The sequence below is a fragment of the Salvelinus alpinus genome, chromosome 1 (assembly GCF_045679555.1).
Source record: "Salvelinus alpinus chromosome 1, SLU_Salpinus.1, whole genome shotgun sequence".
Lineage (NCBI taxonomy): Eukaryota > Metazoa > Chordata > Actinopteri > Salmoniformes > Salmonidae > Salvelinus > Salvelinus alpinus.
The window spans coordinates 110431773-110450687 of record NC_092086.1 but is presented as its reverse complement, the minus strand read 5'-3'; the positions used below and the strand labels follow the sequence as shown (position 1 = coordinate 110450687).

At 51.4% G+C, this 18915-nt stretch overlaps 1 protein-coding gene across 1 annotated transcript in view; it reads left to right on the top strand.

The window, feature by feature from the left end:
• Positions 1-18915, top strand: part of shc3 (SHC (Src homology 2 domain containing) transforming protein 3) — a 70412-nt gene that overhangs the window by 28584 nt on the left and 22913 nt on the right. The gene's annotated exons all lie outside the window — the stretch shown is intronic.

Sequence of the window (18915 nt, the reverse complement as noted above, 5' to 3'; positions counted from 1 at the left end):
TGCTATAGCTCAGACAGACACTAACCTGCCCTGGCCTGCTGCTATAGCTCAGACAGAAACTTACCTACCCTGACCTGCTGCTATAACTCAGTCAGACATTAACCCGGCCTGCTGCTATAGCTCACACAGACACCAACCTTGCCTGCTGCTATAACTCATACAGCCACTAACCTGGCCTGATGCTTTACCTCAGACAGATACTAATCTGGCCTGCTGCTTTAGCTCAGACAGACACTAACCTTCTCTGGCCTGCTGCTATAGCTCAGACATACATTAACCTGGCCTGCTGCTATAGCTGAGACATACACTTGGCTGGCCTGCTTCTATAGCTCAGACAGACAATAACCTCCCTGGCCTGCTGGTATAGCTCAGACAGACACTAACCTGGCCTGCTGCTATAGCTCTCAGACAGACACCAACCTAGCTGGCCTGCTGCTATAGCTCTGATAGACACTAACCTGGCCTGCTGCTATAGCTCAGACAGACACTAATCTGGCCTGCTGCTTTAGCTCAGACAGACACTAACCTACCCTGGCCTGCTGCTATAGCTCAGACAGACACAAACCTGGCCTGGCCTGCTCCTATAGCTCAGACAGACACTGACCTGGCCTGCTGCTATAGCTGAGACAGACACTGGGCTGGCCTGCTTCTATAGCTCAGACAGACAATAACCTCCCTGGCCTGCTGCTATAGCTCAGACAGACACTAACCTGGCCTGCTGCTATAGCTCTGATAGACACTAACCTGGCCTGCTGCTATAGCTCAGACAGACACTAATCTGGCCTGCTGCTTTAGCTCAGACAGACACTAACCTACCCTGGCCTGCTGCTATAGCTCAGACAGACACAAACCTTCCCTGGCCTGCTCCTATAGCTCAGACAGACACTGACCTGGCTTGCTGCTTTAGCTGAGACAGACACTAACCTCCCTGGCCTGCTGCTATAGCTCAGACAGACACAAACCTGGCCTGGCCTGCTTCTATAGCTCAGACAGACACTAACCTCCCTGGCCTGCTGCTATAGCTCAGACAAACACTAACCTGGCCTGCTGCTATAGCTCTGACAGACACCAACCTTTCCTGGCCTGCTGCTATAGCTCCGACAGACACTAACCTGGCCTGCTGCTATAGCTCAGACAGACACTAACCTGCCCTGGCCTGCTGCTATAGCTCAGACAGAAACTTACCTACCCTGACCTGCTGCTATAGCTCAGTCAGACATTAACCCGGCCTGCTGCTATAGCTCACACAGACACCAACCTTGCCTGCTGCTATAACTCATACAGCCACTAACCTGGCCTGATGCTTTACCTCAGACAGATACTAATCTGGCCTGCTGCTTTAGCTCAGACAGACACTAACCTTCTCTGGCCTGCTGCTATAGCTCAGACATACATTAACCTGGCCTGCTGCTATAGCTGAGACATACACTTGGCTGGCCTGCTTCTATAGCTCAGACAGACAATAACCTCCCTGGCCTGCTGGTATAGCTCAGACAGACACTAACCTGGCCTGCTGCTATAGCTCTCAGACAGACACCAACCTAGCTGGCCTGCTGCTATAGCTCTGATAGACACTAACCTGGCCTGCTGCTATAGCTCAGACAGACACTAATCTGGCCTGCTGCTTTAGCTCAGACAGACACTAACCTACCCTGGCCTGCTGCTATAGCTCAGACAGACACAAACCTGGCCTGGCCTGCTCCTATAGCTCAGACAGACACTGACCTGGCCTGCTGCTTTAGCTGAGACAGACACTAACCTCCCTGGCCTGCTGCTATAGCTCAGACAGACACAAACCTGGCCTGGCCTGCTTCTATAGCTCAGACAGACACTAACCTCCCTGGCCTGCTGCTATAGCGCAGACAAACACTAACCTGGCCTGCTGCTATAGCTCTGACAGACACCAACCTTCCCTAGCCTGCTGCTATAGCTCCGACAGACACTAACCTGGCCTGCTGCTATAGCTCTGATAGACACTAACCTGGCCTGCTGCTATAGCTCAGACAGACACTAATCTGGCCTGCTGCTTTAGCTCAGACAGACACTAACCTACCCTGGCCTGCTGCTATAGCTCAGACAGACACAAACCTGGCCTGGCCTGCTCCTATAGCTCAGACAGACACTAACCTCCCTGGCCTGCTGCTATAGCGCAGACAAACACTAACCTGGCCTGCTGCTATAGCTCTGACAGACACCAACCTTCCCTAGCCTGCTGCTATAGCTCCGACAGACACTAACCTGGCCTGCTGCTATAGCTCTGATAGACACTAACCTGGCCTGCTGCTATAGCTCAGACAGACACTAATCTGGCCTGCTGCTTTAGCTCAGACAGACACTAACCTATCCTGGCCTGCTGCTATAGCTCAGACAGACACAAACCTGGCCTGGCCTGCTCCTATAGCTCAGACAGACACTGACCTGGCCTGCTGCTTTAGCTGAGACAGACACTAACCTCCCTGGCCTGCTGCTATAGCTCAGACAGACACAAACCTGGCCTGGTCTGCTTCTATAGCTCAGACAGACACTAACCTCCCTGGCCTGCTGCTATAGCTCAGACAAACACTAACCTGGCCTGTTGCTATAGCTCTGACAGACACCAACCTTCCCTGGCCTGCTGCTATAGCTCCGACAGACACTAACCTGGCCTGCTGCTATAGCTCAGACAGACACTAACCTGGCCTGCTGCTATAGCTCAGACAGACACTAACCTTCCCTGGCCTGCTGCTATAGCTCAGACAGAAACTTACCTGCCCTGACCTGCTGCTATAGCTCAGTCAGACATGAACCCGGCCTGCTGCTATAGCTCACACAGACACCAACCTTGTCTGCTGCTATAACTCATACAGCCACTAACCTGGCCTGATGCTTTACCTCAGACAGATACTAATCTGGCCTGCTGCTTTAGCTCAGACATACACTAACTTGGCCTGCTGCTATAGCTGAGACAGACACTGGGCTGGCCTGCTTCTATAGCTCAGACAGATAATAACCTCCCTGGCTTGCTGCTAAAGCTCAGACAGACACTAACCTGGCCTGCTGCTATAGCTCTCAGACAGACACCAACCTAGCTGGCCTGCTGCTATAGCTCTGATAGACACTGACCTGGCCTGCTGCTATAGCTCAGATAGACACTAATCTGGCCTGCTGCTTTAGCTCAGACAGACACTAACCTACCCTGGCCTGCTGCTATAGCTCAGACAGACACTAACCTGGCCTTCTGCTTAAACTCAGACATACACTAACCTAGCCTGGCCTGCTGCTATAGCTCAGACAGATACTAAACTTCCCTGGCCTACTGCTATAGATCAGACAGACACAAACCTGGCCTGTTGCTATAGCTCAGACAGACACTAACCAGCACTGGCCTGCTCCTACAGCTCAGACAGACACCAACCTTCCCTGGCCTGCTGCTATAGCTCAGACAGACACTAACCTGGCCTGGCCTGCTGCTATAGCTCAGACAGACAGTAACCTTCCCTGGCCTGCTGCTATAGCTCAGAGATACACTAACCTTGCCTGCTGCTATAGCTCAGACATACACTAACCTGGCCTGTTGCTAAAGCTCAGACAGACACCAACCTTTCCTGGCCTGCTGCTATAGCTCAGACAGACACTGACCTGGCCTGGCCTGCTGCTGTCGCTCAGACAGACACTAACCTGCCCTAGCCTGCTGCTATAGCTCATACAGCCACTAACCTGGCCTGATGCTTTACCTCAGACAGATACTAACCTGGCCTGCTGCTATAGCTCAGACAGACACTAACTTGGCCTTCTGCTATAGCTCAGACAGTAACCCTCTCTGGCCTGCTGCTCTAGCTCACCTAGACACTAACCTGCCCTGGCCTGCTGCAATTGCTCAGACAGAAACTAACCTCCTTTGGCCTGCTGCCATAGCTCAGACAGACATAACCTGCCCTGGCCTGCTGCTATAGGTCAGCCAGACATGAACCTGCCCTGTCCTGCTAATATAGCTCAGACAGATACTAACCTGGCCTGCTGCTATAGCTCAGACAGGCGCTAACCTGGCCTGCTGCTTTACCTCAGACAGATACTAACCTGGCCTGCTGCTATAGCTCAGACAGACACTAACTTGGCCTTCTGCTATAGCTCAGACAGTAACCCTCTCTGGCCTGCTGCTCTAGCTCACCTAGACACTAACCTGCCCTGGCCTGCTGCAATTGCTCAGACAGAAACTAACCTCCTTTGGCCTGCTGCCATAGCTCAGACAGACATAACCTGCCCTGGCCTGCTGCTATAGGTCAGCCAGACATGAACCTGCCCTGTCCTGCTGCTATAGCTCAGACAGATACTAACCTGGCCTGCTGCTATAGCTCAGACAGGCGCTAACCTGGCCTGCTGCTATAGCTAAGACAGGCGCTAACCTGGCCTGCTGCTATAGCTCAGACAGACACTAACCTGGCCTGTTGCTATAGCTTAGACAGACACCAACCTTCCCTGGCCTGCTGCTATAACTCAGAAAGACACTAACCTGCCATGGCCTGCTGCTATAGCTCAGACAGACACTAACCTGGCCTGTTGCTATAGCTTAGACAGACACCAACCTTCCCTGGCCTGCTGCTATAACTCAGAAAGACACTAACCTGCCATGGCCTGCTGCTATAGCTCAGACAGACACTAACCTGGCCTGCTGTTATAACTCAGACATACACTAACCTGCCATGGCCTGCTGCTATAGCTCAGACAGACACCGACCTGGCCTGCTGCTTTAGCTGAGACAGACACTGGGCTGGCCTGCTTCTATAGCTCAGACAGACAATAACCTCCCTGGCCTGCTGCAATAGCTCAGACAGACACTAACCTGGCCTGCTGCTATAGCTCTCAGACAGACACCAACCTATCCTGGCCTGCTGCTTTAGCTCAGACAGACACTAACCTGGCCTGCTGCTATAGCTCAGACAGACACTAACCTGGCCTGCTGCTCTATCTCAGACAGACACTAACCTACCCTGGCCTGCTGCTATAGCTCAGAAAGACACTAACCTGGCCTGCTGCTATAGGTCAGACAGAAACTAACCTGGCCTGCTGCTATAGCTCAAACAGACACCAACCTAGCCTGGCCTGCTGCTATCACTCAGACAGATGCTAACCTGGCCTGCCCTGCTGCTATAGCTCAGACAGACACTAACCTGGCCTGCTGCTATAGCTAAGACAGACACAGACCTGCCCTGGCTTGCTCAAATAGCTCAGACATACACTAACCTGACCTGCTGCTATAGCTCAGACAGACACTAACCTACCCTGGCCTGCTGCTATAGCTCAGACAGAAACTGACCTGGCCTGGCCTGCTGCTGTCGCTCAGACAGACACTAACCTGGCCTGGCCTGCTGCTTTAGCTCAGACAGACACTAACCTGGGTTGCAGCTTTACCTCAGACAGACACTGACCTGGCCTGCTGCGTTAGCTGAGACAGACACAGGCCTGGCCTGCTTATATTACTCAGACAGACACGAACCTGCCCTAGCCTGCTGCTATAGCTCAGACAGCCACTAACCTGGCCTGATGCTTTACCTCAGACAGACACTAACTTGGCCTGCTGCTATAGCTCAGACAGACACTAACCTGGGTTGCAGCTTTACCTCAGACATATACTAACCTGGCCTGCTGCTATAGCTCAGACAGACACTAACCTGGCCTTCTGCTATAGCTCAGACAGTAACCCTCTATGACCTGCTACTCTAGCTCACCTAGACACTAACCTTCCCTGGCCTGCTGCAATTGCTCAGACAGACATAACCTGCCCTGGCCTGCTGCTATAGGTCAGCCAGACATGAACCTGCCCTGTCCTGCTGCTATAGCTCAGACAGATACTAACCTGGCCTGCTGCTATAGCTCAGACAGGCGCTAACTTGGCCTGCTGCTAATGCTCAGACAGACACTATCCTGGCCTGCTGCTTTAGCTCAGACAGACGCTAACCTGGCCTGCTGCTTTAGCTCAGACAGAGACCAACCTGGCCTGCTGCTATAGCAAAGACAGACACTATCCTGGCCTGCTGCTTTAGCTCAGACAGACGCTAACCGGCCCTGGCCTGCTGCTATATCTCAGACAGACCGTAACTTGGCCTGGGCTGATGCTATAGCTCAGACAGACACTAACCTGGCCTGCTGCTATAGCTCAGACAGACACTATACTGCCCTGGCTTGCTGCTATAGCTCAGACAGACACTAACCTGGCCTGCTGCTATAGCTCAGACGGACACTAACCTGGCCTGCTGCTATAGCTCAGACAGACACTGACCTGGCCTGCTGCTATATCTCAGAGAGACAAAAACCTGCCCTGGCCTGCTGCTATAGCTCAGACAGACACTAACCGTCCCTGGCCTGCTGCTATATCTCAGACAGACCGTAACTTGGCCTGGGCTGATGCTATAGCTCAGACAGACACTAACCTGGCCTGCTGCTATAGCTCAGACAGACACTATACTGCCCTGGCTTGCTGCTATAGCTCAGACAGACACTAACCTGGCCTGCTGCTATAGCTCAGACGGACACTAACCTGGCCTGCTGCTATAGCTCAAACAGACACTAACCTGGCCTGCTGCTATAGCTCAAACAGACACTAACATGGCCTGCTGCTATAGCTCAGACAGACACTATACTGCCCTGGCCTGCTGCTATAGCTCAGACAGACACTAACCTGGCCTGCTGCTATAGCTCAAACAGACACTAACCTGGCCTGCTGCTATAGCTCAGACAGACACTAACCTGGCCTGCCTCTATAGCTCAGACAGACACTAACCTGGCCTTCCTCTATAGCTCAGACAGACATTAACCTGGCCTGCTGCTATAGCTCAGACAGACACTAACCTGGCCTGCCTCTATAGCTCAGACAGACACTAACCTGGCCTGCCTCTATAGCTCAAACAGACACTAACCTGGCCTGCCTCTATAGCTCAGACAGACACTAACCTGGCCTGCCTCTATAGCTCAGACAGACACTAACCTGGCCTGCCTCTATAGCTCAGACAGACACTAACCTGGCCTGCTGCTATAGCTCAGACAGATACTAAGATTTCCTGGCCTGCTGCTGTAGCTCAGACAGACACTAACCTTCCCTGGCCTGCTGCTATATCTCAGACAGACCCTAACTTGGCCTGGCCTGCTGCTATAGCTCAGACAGACACTAACCTGGCCTGCTGCTATAGCTCAGACAGACACTAACTTGGCGTGCTGCTATAGCTCAGACAGACACTAACCTACCCTGGCCTGCTGCTATAGCTCAGACCGTCAATTACCCTCCCTGGCCTGCTGCTATAGCTCAGACAGACACTAACCTGGCCTGCTGTTGTAGCTATGGCAGACACTAACCTTCCCTGGCCTGCTGCTATAGCTCAGACAGACACTAACCTGGCCTGCTGCTATAGCTCAGACAGACACTAACCTGGCCTGCTGCTATAGCTCAGACAGACACTAACCTGGGCTGCTGCTATAGCTCAGACAGACACTAACCTGGCCTGCTGTAATTGCTCAGACAGACACTAACCTGGCCTGCTGCTATAGCTCAGACAGACCCATCCCTGTCCTGCTGCTATAGCTCAGACAGACACTAACCTTTCCTGGCCTGATGCTATAGCTCAGACAGACACTAACCTGGCCTGCTGCTATAGCTCAGACAGACACTAACCTGGCCTGCTGCTATAGCTCAGACAGACACTAACCCTAACCCTGCTCTTATAGCTCAGACAGACACTAACCCTAACCCTGCTCTTATAGCTCAGACAGACACTAACCCTAACCCTGCTCTTATAGCTCAGACAGACACTAACCCTAACCCTGCTCTTATAGCTCAGACAGACACTAACCCTAACCCTGCTCTTATAGCTCAGACAGACACTAACCCTAACCCTGCTCTTATAGCTCAGACAGACACTAACCCTAACCCTGCTCTTATAGCTCAGACAGACACTAACCTTAACCCTGCTGCTATATCTCAGACAGACCCTAACTTGGCCTGGCCTGCTGCTATAGCTCAGACAGACACTAACCTGGCCTGCTGCTATAGCTCAGACAGACACTAACTTGGCGTGCTGCTATAGCTCAGACAGACACTAACCTACCCTGGCCTGCTGCTATAGCTCAGACCGTCAATTACCCTCCCTGGCCTGCTGCTATAGCTCAGACAGACACTAACCTGGCCTGCTGTTGTAGCTATGGCAGACACTAACCTTCCCTGGCCTGCTGCTATAGCTCAGACAGACACTAACCTGGCCTGCTGCTATAGCTCAGACAGACACTAACCTGGCCTGCTGCTATAGCTCAGACAGACACTAACCTGGCCTGCTGCTCTATCTCAGACAGACACTAACCTACCCTGGCCTGCTGCTATAGCTCAGAAAGACACTAACCTGGCCTGCTGATATAGGTCAGACAGAAACTAACCTGGCCTGCTGCTATAGCTCAAACAGACACCAACCTAGCCTGGCCTGCTGCTATCACTCAGACAGATGCTAACCTGGCCTGCCCTTCTGCTATAGCTCAGACAGACACTAACCTGGCCTGCTGCTATAGCTAAGACAGACACAGACCTGCCCTGGCTTGCTCAAATAGCTCAGACATACACTAACCTGACCTGCTGCTATAGCTCAGACAGACACTAACCTACCCTGGCCTGCTGCTATAGCTCAGACAGAAACTGACCTGGCCTGGCCTGCTGCTGTCGCTCAGACAGACACTAACCTGGCCTGGCCTGCTGCTTTAGCTCAGACAGACACTAACCTGGGTTGCAGCTTTACCTCAGACAGACACTGACCTGGCCTGCTGCGTTAGCTGAGACAGACACAGGCCTGGCCTGCTTATATTACTCAGACAGACACGAACCTGCCCTAGCCTGCTGCTATAGCTCAGACAGCCACTAACCTGGCCTGATGCTTTACCTCAGACAGACACTAACTTGGCCTGCTGCTATAGCTCAGACAGACACTAACCTGGGTTGCAGCTTTACCTCAGACATATACTAACCTGGCCTGCTGCTATAGCTCAGACAGACACTAACCTGGCCTTCTGCTATAGCTCAGACAGTAACCCTCTATGGCCTGCTACTCTAGCTCACCTAGACACTAACCTTCCCTGGCCTGCTGCAATTGCTCAGACAGAAACTAACCTCCTTTGGCCTGCTGCCATTGCTCAGACAGACATAACCTGCCCTGGCCTGCTGCTATAGGTCAGCCAGACATGAACCTGCCCTGTCCTGCTGCTATAGCTCAGACAGATACTAACCTGGCCTGCTGCTATAGCTCAGACAGGCGCTAACTTGGCCTGCTGCTAATGCTCAGACAGACACTATCCTGGCCTGCTGCTTTAGCTCAGACAGACGCTAACCTGGCCTGCTGCTTTAGCTCAGACAGAGACCAACCTGGCCTGCTGCTATAGCAAAGACAGACACTATCCTGGCCTGCTGCTTTAGCTCAGACAGACGCTAACCGGCCCTGGCCTGCTGCTATATCTCAGACAGACCGTAACTTGGCCTGGGCTGATGCTATAGCTCAGACAGACACTAACCTGGCCTGCTGCTATAGCTCAGACAGACACTATACTGCCCTGGCTTGCTGCTATAGCTCAGACAGACACTAACCTGGCCTGCTGCTATAGCTCAGACGGACACTAACCTGGCCTGCTGCTATAGCTCAGACAGACACTGACCTGGCCTGCTGCTATATCTCAGAGAGACAAAAACCTGCCCTGGCCTGCTGCTATAGCTCAGACAGACACTAACCGTCCCTGGCCTGCTGCTATATCTCAGACAGACCGTAACTTGGCCTGGGCTGATGCTATAGCTCAGACAGACACTAACCTGGCCTGCTGCTATAGCTCAGACAGACACTATACTGCCCTGGCTTGCTGCTATAGCTCAGACAGACACTAACCTGGCCTGCTGCTATAGCTCAAACAGACACTAACCTGGCCTGCTGCTATAGCTCAAACAGACACTAACATGGCCTGCTGCTATAGCTCAGACAGACACTATACTGCCCTGGCCTGCTGCTATAGCTCAGACAGACACTAACCCTAACCCTGCTCTTATAGCTCAGACAGACACTAACCCTAACCCTGCTCTTATAGCTCAGACAGACACTAACCCTAACCCTGCTCTTATAGCTCAGACAGACACTAACCCTAACCCTGCTCTTATAGCTCAGACAGACACTAACCCTAACCCTGCTCTTATAGCTCAGACAGACACTAACCCTAACCCTGCTCTTATAGCTCAGACAGACACTAACCTAACCCTGCTGCTATAGCTCAGACAGACACTATACTGCCCTGGCTTGCTGCTATAGCTCAGACAGACACTAACCTGGCCTGCTGCTATAGCTCAGACGGACACTAACCTGGCCTGCTGCTATAGCTCAAACAGACACTAACCTGGCCTGCTGCTATAGCTCAAACAGACACTAACCTGGCCTGCTGCTATAGCTCAGACAGACACTATACTGCCCTGGCCTGCTGCTATAGCTCAGACAGACACTAACCTGGCCTGCTGCTATAGCTCAAACAGACACTAACCTGGCCTGCTGCTATAGCTCAGACAGACACTAACCTGGCCTGCCTCTATAGCTCAGACAGACACTAACCTGGCCTTCCTCTATAGCTCAGACAGACATTAACCTGGCCTGCTGCTATAGCTCAGACAGACACTAACCTGGCCTGCCTCTATAGCTCAGACAGACACTAACCTGGCCTGCCTCTATAGCTCAAACAGACACTAACCTGGCCTGCCTCTATAGCTCAGACAGACACTAACCTGGCCTGCCTCTATAGCTCAGACAGACACTAACCTGGCCTGCCTCTATAGCTCAGACAGACACTAACCTGGCCTGCTGCTATAGCTCAGACAGACACTAACCTGGCCTGCTGCTATAGCTCAGACAGACACTAACCTGGGCTGCTGCTATAGCTCAGACAGACACTAACCTGGCCTGCTGTAATTGCTCAGACAGACACTAACCTGGCCTGCTGCTATAGCTCAGACAGACACTAACCTGGCCTGCTGCTATAGCTCAAACAGACACTAACCTGGCCTGCTGCTATAGCTCAAACAGACACTAACATGGCCTGCTGCTATAGCTCAGACAGACACTATACTGCCCTGGCCTGCTGCTATAGCTCAGACAGACACTAACCTGGCCTGCTGCTACAGCTCAAACAGACACTAACCTGGCCTGCTGCTATAGCTCAGACAGACACTAACCTGGCCTGCCTCTATAGCTCAGACAGACACTAACCTGGCCTTCCTCTATAGCTCAGACAGACATTAACCTGGCCTGCTGCTATAGCTCAGACAGACACTAACCTGGCCTGCCTCTATAGCTCAGACAGACACTAACCTGGCCTGCCTCTATAGCTCAAACAGACACTAACCTGGCCTGCCTCTATAGCTCAGACAGACACTAACCTGGCCTGCCTCTATAGCTCAGACAGACACTAACCTGGCCTGCCTCTATAGCTCAGACAGACACTAACCTGGCCTGCTGCTATAGCTCAGACAGATACTAAGATTTCCTGGCCTGCTGCTGTAGCTCAGACAGACACTAACCTTCCCTGGCCTGCTGCTATATCTCAGACAGACCCTAACTTGGCCTGGCCTGCTGCTATAGCTCAGACAGACACTAACCTGGCCTGCTGCTATAGCTCAGACAGACACTAACTTGGCGTGCTGCTATAGCTCAGACAGACACTAACCTACCCTGGCCTGCTGCTATAGCTCAGACCGTCAATTACCCTCCCTGGCCTGCTGCTATAGCTCAGACAGACACTAACCTGGCCTGCTGTTGTAGCTATGGCAGACACTAACCTTCCCTGGCCTGCTGCTATAGCTCAGACAGACACTAACCTGGCCTGCTGCTATAGCTCAGACAGACACTAACCTGGCCTGCTGCTATAGCTCAGACAGACACTAACCTGGGCTGCTGCTATAGCTCAGACAGACACTAACCTGGCCTGCTGTAATTGCTCAGACAGACACTAACCTGGCCTGCTGCTATAGCTCAGACAGACCCATCCCTGTCCTGCTGCTATAGCTCAGACAGACACTAACCTTTCCTGGCCTGATGCTATAGCTCAGACAGACACTAACCTGGCCTGCTGCTATAGCTCAGACAGACACTAACCTGGCCTGCTGCTATAGCTCAGACAGACACTAACCCTAACCCTGCTCTTATAGCTCAGACAGACACTAACCCTAACCCTGCTCTTATAGCTCAGACAGACACTAACCCTAACCCTGCTCTTATAGCTCAGACAGACACTAACCCTAACCCTGCTCTTATAGCTCAGACAGACACTAACCCTAACCCTGCTCTTATAGCTCAGACAGACACTAACCCTAACCCTGCTCTTATAGCTCAGACAGACACTAACCCTAACCCTGCTCTTATAGCTCAGACAGACACTAACCTTAACCCTGCTGCTATATCTCAGACAGACCCTAACTTGGCCTGGCCTGCTGCTATAGCTCAGACAGACACTAACCTGGCCTGCTGCTATAGCTCAGACAGACACTAACTTGGCGTGCTGCTATAGCTCAGACAGACACTAACCTACCCTGGCCTGCTGCTATAGCTCAGACCGTCAATTACCCTCCCTGGCCTGCTGCTATAGCTCAGACAGACACTAACCTGGCCTGCTGTTGTAGCTATGGCAGACACTAACCTTCCCTGGCCTGCTGCTATAGCTCAGACAGACACTAACCTGGCCTGCTGCTATAGCTCAGACAGACACTAACCTGGCCTGCTGCTATAGCTCAGACAGACACTAACCTGGCCTGCTGCTCTATCTCAGACAGACACTAACCTACCCTGGCCTGCTGCTATAGCTCAGAAAGACACTAACCTGGCCTGCTGCTATAGGTCAGACAGAAACTAACCTGGCCTGCTGCTATAGCTCAAACAGACACCAACCTAGCCTGGCCTGCTGCTATCACTCAGACAGATGCTAACCTGGCCTGCCCTGCTGCTATAGCTCAGACAGACACTAACCTGGCCTGCTGCTATAGCTCAGACAGAAACTGACCTGGCCTGGCCTGCTGCTGTCGCTCAGACAGACACTAACCTGGCCTGGCCTGCTGCTTTAGCTCAGACAGACACTAACCTGGGTTGCAGCTTTACCTCAGACAGACACTGACCTGGCCTGCTGCGTTAGCTGAGACAGACACAGGCCTGGCCTGCTTATATTACTCAGACAGACACGAACCTGCCCTAGCCTGCTGCTATAGCTCAGACAGCCACTAACCTGGCCTGATGCTTTACCTCAGACAGACACTAACTTGGCCTGCTGCTATAGCTCAGACAGACACTAACCTGGGTTGCAGCTTTACCTCAGACATATACTAACCTGGCCTGCTGCTATAGCTCAGACAGACACTAACCTGGCCTTCTGCTATAGCTCAGACAGTAACCCTCTATGGCCTGCTACTCTAGCTCACCTAGACACTAACCTTCCCTGGCCTGCTGCAATTGCTCAGACAGAAACTAACCTCCTTTGGCCTGCTGCCATTGCTCAGACAGACATAACCTGCCCTGGCCTGCTGCTATAGGTCAGCCAGACATGAACCTGCCCTGTCCTGCTGCTATAGCTCAGACAGATACTAACCTGGCCTGCTGCTATAGCTCAGACAGGCGCTAACTTGGCCTGCTGCTAATGCTCAGACAGACACTATCCTGGCCTGCTGCTTTAGCTCAGACAGACGCTAACCTGGCCTGCTGCTTTAGCTCAGACAGAGACCAACCTGGCCTGCTGCTATAGCAAAGACAGACACTATCCTGGCCTGCTGCTTTAGCTCAGACAGACGCTAACCGGCCCTGGCCTGCTGCTATATCTCAGACAGACCATAACTTGGCCTGGGCTGATGCTATAGCTCAGACAGACACTAACCTGGCCTGCTGCTATAGCTCAGACAGACACTATACTGCCCTGGCTTGCTGCTATAGCTCAGACAGACACTAACCTGGCCTGCTGCTATAGCTCAGACGGACACTAACCTGGCCTGCTGCTATAGCTCAGACAGACACTGACCTGGCCTGCTGCTATATCTCAGAGAGACAAAAACCTGCCCTGGCCTGCTGCTATAGCTCAGACAGACACTAACCGTCCCTGGCCTGCTGCTATATCTCAGACAGACCGTAACTTGGCCTGGGCTGATGCTATAGCTCAGACAGACACTAACCTGGCCTGCTGCTATAGCTCAGACAGACACTATACTGCCCTGGCTTGCTGCTATAGCTCAGACAGACACTAACCTGGCCTGCTGCTATAGCTCAAACAGACACTAACCTGGCCTGCTGCTATAGCTCAAACAGACACTAACATGGCCTGCTGCTATAGCTCAGACAGACACTATACTGCCCTGGCCTGCTGCTATAGCTCAGACAGACACTAACCCTAACCCTGCTCTTATAGCTCAGACAGACACTAACCCTAACCCTGCTCTTATAGCTCAGACAGACACTAACCCTAACCCTGCTCTTATAGCTCAGACAGACACTAACCCTAACCCTGCTCTTATAGCTCAGACAGACACTAACCCTAACCCTGCTCTTATAGCTCAGACAGACACTAACCCTAACCCTGCTCTTATAGCTCAGACAGACACTAACCTAACCCTGCTGCTATAGCTCAGACAGACACTATACTGCCCTGGCTTGCTGCTATAGCTCAGACAGACACTAACCTGGCCTGCTGCTATAGCTCAGACGGACACTAACCTGGCCTGCTGCTATAGCTCAAACAGACACTAACCTGGCCTGCTGCTATAGCTCAAACAGACACTAACATGGCCTGCTGCTATAGCTCAGACAGACACTATACTGCCCTGGCCTGCTGCTATAGCTCAGACAGACACTAACCTGGCCTGCTGCTATAGCTCAAACAGACACTAACCTGGCCTGCTGCTATAGCTCAGACAGACACTAACCTGGCCTGCCTCTATAGCTCAGACAGACACTAACCTGGCCTTCCTCTATAGCTCAGACAGACATTAACCTGGCCTGCTGCTATAGCTCAGACAGACACTAACCTGGCCTGCCTCTATAGCTCAGACAGACACTAACCTGGCCTGCTTCTATAGCTCAAACAGACACTAACCTGGCCTGCCTCTATAGCTCAGACAGACACTAACCTGGCCTGCCTCTATAGCTCAGACAGACACTAACCTGGCCTGCCTCTATAGCTCAGACAGACACTAACCTGGCCTGCTGCTATAGCTCAGACAGACACTAACCTGGCCTGCTGCTATAGCTCAGACAGACACTAACCTGGGCTGCTGCTATAGCTCAGACAGACACTAACCTGGCCTGCTGTAATTGCTCAGACAGACACTAACCTGGCCTGCTGCTATAGCTCAGACAGACCCATCCCTGTCCTGCTGCTATAGCTCAGACAGACACTAACCTTTCCTGGCCTGATGCTATAGCTCAGACAGACACTAACCTGGCCTGCTGCTATAGCTCAGACAGACACTAACCTGGCCTGCTGCTATAGCTCAGACAGACACTAACCCTAACCCTGCTCTTATAGCTCAGACAGACACTAACCCTAACCCTGCTCTTATAGCTCAGACAGACACTAACCCTAACCCTGCTCTTATAGCTCAGACAGACACTAACCCTAACCCTGCTCTTATAGCTCAGACAGACACTAACCCTAACCCTGCTCTTATAGCTCAGACAGACACTAACCTTAACCCTGCTGCTATATCTCAGACAGACCCTAACTTGGCCTGGCCTGCTGCTATAGCTCAGACAGACACTAACCTGGCCTGCTGCTATAGCTCAGACAGACACTAACTTGGCGTGCTGCTATAGCTCAGACAGACACTAACCTACCCTGGCCTGCTGCTATAGCTCAGACCGTCAATTACCCTCCCTGGCCTGCTGCTATAGCTCAGACAGACACTAACCTGGCCTGCTGTTGTAGCTATGGCAGACACTAACCTTCCCTGGCCTGCTGCTATAGCTCAGACAGACACTAACCTGGCCTGCTGCTATAGCTCAGACAGACAATTACCCTCCCTGGCCTGCTGCTATAGCTCAGACAGACAATTACCCTCCCTGGCCTGCTGCTATAGCTCAGACAGACACTAACCTGGCCTGCTGTAATTGCTCAGACAGACACTAACCTGGCCTGCTGCTATTTCTCAGACAGACACTAACCTGGCCTGCTGCTTTCGCTCAGACAGACACTAACCTGGCCTGCTGCTATAGCTCAGACAGACCCATCCCTGTCCTGCTGCTATAGCTCAGACAGACACTAACCTTTCCTGGCCTGCTGCTATAGCTCAGACAGACACTAACCTGGCCTGATGCTATAGCTCAGACAGACACTAACCTGGCCTGCTGCTATAGCTCAGACAGACACTAACCTGGCCTGCTGCTATAGCTCAGACAGACACTAACCTGGCCTGCTGCTATAGCTCAGACAGACACTAACCTGGCCTGCTGCTATAGCTCAGACAGACACTAACCTGGCCTGCTGCTATAGCTCATGCAGACACTAACCTGACCTGCTGCTATAGCTCAGACAGACACTAACCTGGCCTGCTGCTATAGCTCATGCAGACAGTATCCTGCCTTGGCCTGCTCTTATAGCTGAGACAGACACTAACCTGGCCTGCTCTTATAGCTCAGACAGACACTAACCTGGCCTGCTGCTATAGCTCATGCAGACAGTATCCTGCCTTGGCCTGCTCTTATAGCTGAGACAGACACTAACCTGGCCTGCTCTTATAGCTCAGACAGACACTAACCTGGCCTGCTGCTATAGCTCATGCAGACACTAACCTGGCCTGCTGCTATAGCTCAGACAGACACTAACCTGGCCTGCTCTTATAGCTCAGACAGACACTAACCCTAACCCTGCTCTTATAGCTCAGACAGACACTAACCCTAACCCTGCTCTTATAGCTCAGACAGACACTAACCCTAACCCTGCTCTTATAGCTCAGACAGACACTAACCCTAACCCTGCTCTTATAGCTCAGACAGACACTAACCCTAACCCTGCTCTTATAGCTCAGACAGACATTAACCCTAACCCTGCTCTTATAGCTCAGACAGACACTAACCCTAACCCTGCTCTTATAGCTCAGACAGACACTAACCCTAACCCTGCTCTTATAGCTCAGACAGACACTAACCCTAACCCTGCTCTTATAGCTCAGACAGACACTAACCCTAACCCTGCTCTTATAGCTCAGACAGACACTAACCCTAACCCTGCTCTTATAGCTCAGACAGACACTAACCCTAACCCTGCTCTTATAGCTCAGACAGACACTAACCCTAACCCTGCTCTTATAGCTCAGACAGACACTAACCCTAACCCTGCTCTTATAGCTCAGACAGACACTAACCCTAACCCTGCTCTTATAGCTCAGACAGACACTAACCCTAACCCTGCTCTTATAGCTCAGACAGACACTAACCCTAACCCTGCTCTTATAGCTCAGACAGACACTAACCCTAACCCTGCTCTTATAGCTCAGACAGACACTAACCCTAACCCTGCTCTTATAGCTCAGACAGACACTAACCCTAACCCTGCTCTTATAGCTCAGACAGACACTAACCTGGCCTGCTCTTATAGCTCAGACAGACACTAACCCTAACCCTGCTCTTATAGCTCAGACAGACACTAACCCTAACCCTGCTCTTATAGCTCAGACAGACACTAACCCTAACCCTGCTCTTATGGCTCAGACAGACACTAACCCTAACCCTGCTCTTATAGCTCAGACAGACACTAACCCTAACCCTGCTCTTATAGCTCAGACAGACACTAACCCTAACCCTGCTCTTATAGCTCAGACAGACACTAACCCTAACCCTGCTCTTATAGCTCAGACAGACACTAACCTGGCCTGCTCTTATAACTCAGACAGACACTAACCTGGCCTGCTCTTATAACTCAGACAGACACTAACCTGGCCTGCTCTTATAGCTCAGACAGACACTAACCCTAACCCTGCTCTTATAGCTCAGACAGACACTAACCCTAACCCTGCTCAGACAGACACTAACCTGGCCTGCTCTTATAACTCAGACAGACACTAACCTGGCCTGCTCTTATAACTCAGACAGACACTAACCTGGCCTGCTCTTATAGCTCAGACAGACACTAACCCTAACCCTGCTCTTATAACTCAGACAGACACCAACCTTGCAGTTAGCCACTTATTCCTTCCAAACCACTCATTGTTGAATTTGCGATTTCCAACTTGTTGTGTAATGTTTATGTCCAGTGGCCGATGAGCACCGATACCTTTTATGATGACTGCTAGCTAAGATTTTGAAAGTATGATGTTGGACAGTCCAATCAAAGGTACTGTCGATAGAACATGATTTGACATCATTTTATCTGTGGCCAATGAGCTTGAGCCTTCTTGGATGGGCACTTCTAATGTAACTCTATGGCAGCACCCAAGGGGCTTGAATTTTCTAGGTCTACCCTTAGATTTGGCCGTGACGTAGTGTCTCCGTGAGTGACAGAAAACTGAGCCAATCACGGCGCAACGCTCTGTATTTTCTGCTGACTTGCCCCACCACCACAGAAAGCACAGAGCTAGGGTGAAACACCTGCATTTTGGAGCTGCCTTACTCAAGAAAACAAAAAAGATACCATGTTTATATGCGGCTTTAACTCAATGATATATATATATTTTTTTACGTTGTTTGTAAACTGATATGTGACACAAAATTACATGCAAAAGAGGCAAGCCCGAAAAAGAAGTATTAATATTACATTTTTTGCCACAGGAGAGGTCTGTCCCACATGTTTGTAAAGAATACAATGATGAGTTCTAAAACATATCTCAGTGATAAAACGTATTACTGAATGGACCACTGAGTCCAATGCCTTCAAAATAAGATGCTGCCGCGAGAATATAAATAATGTCAACATAGTCTA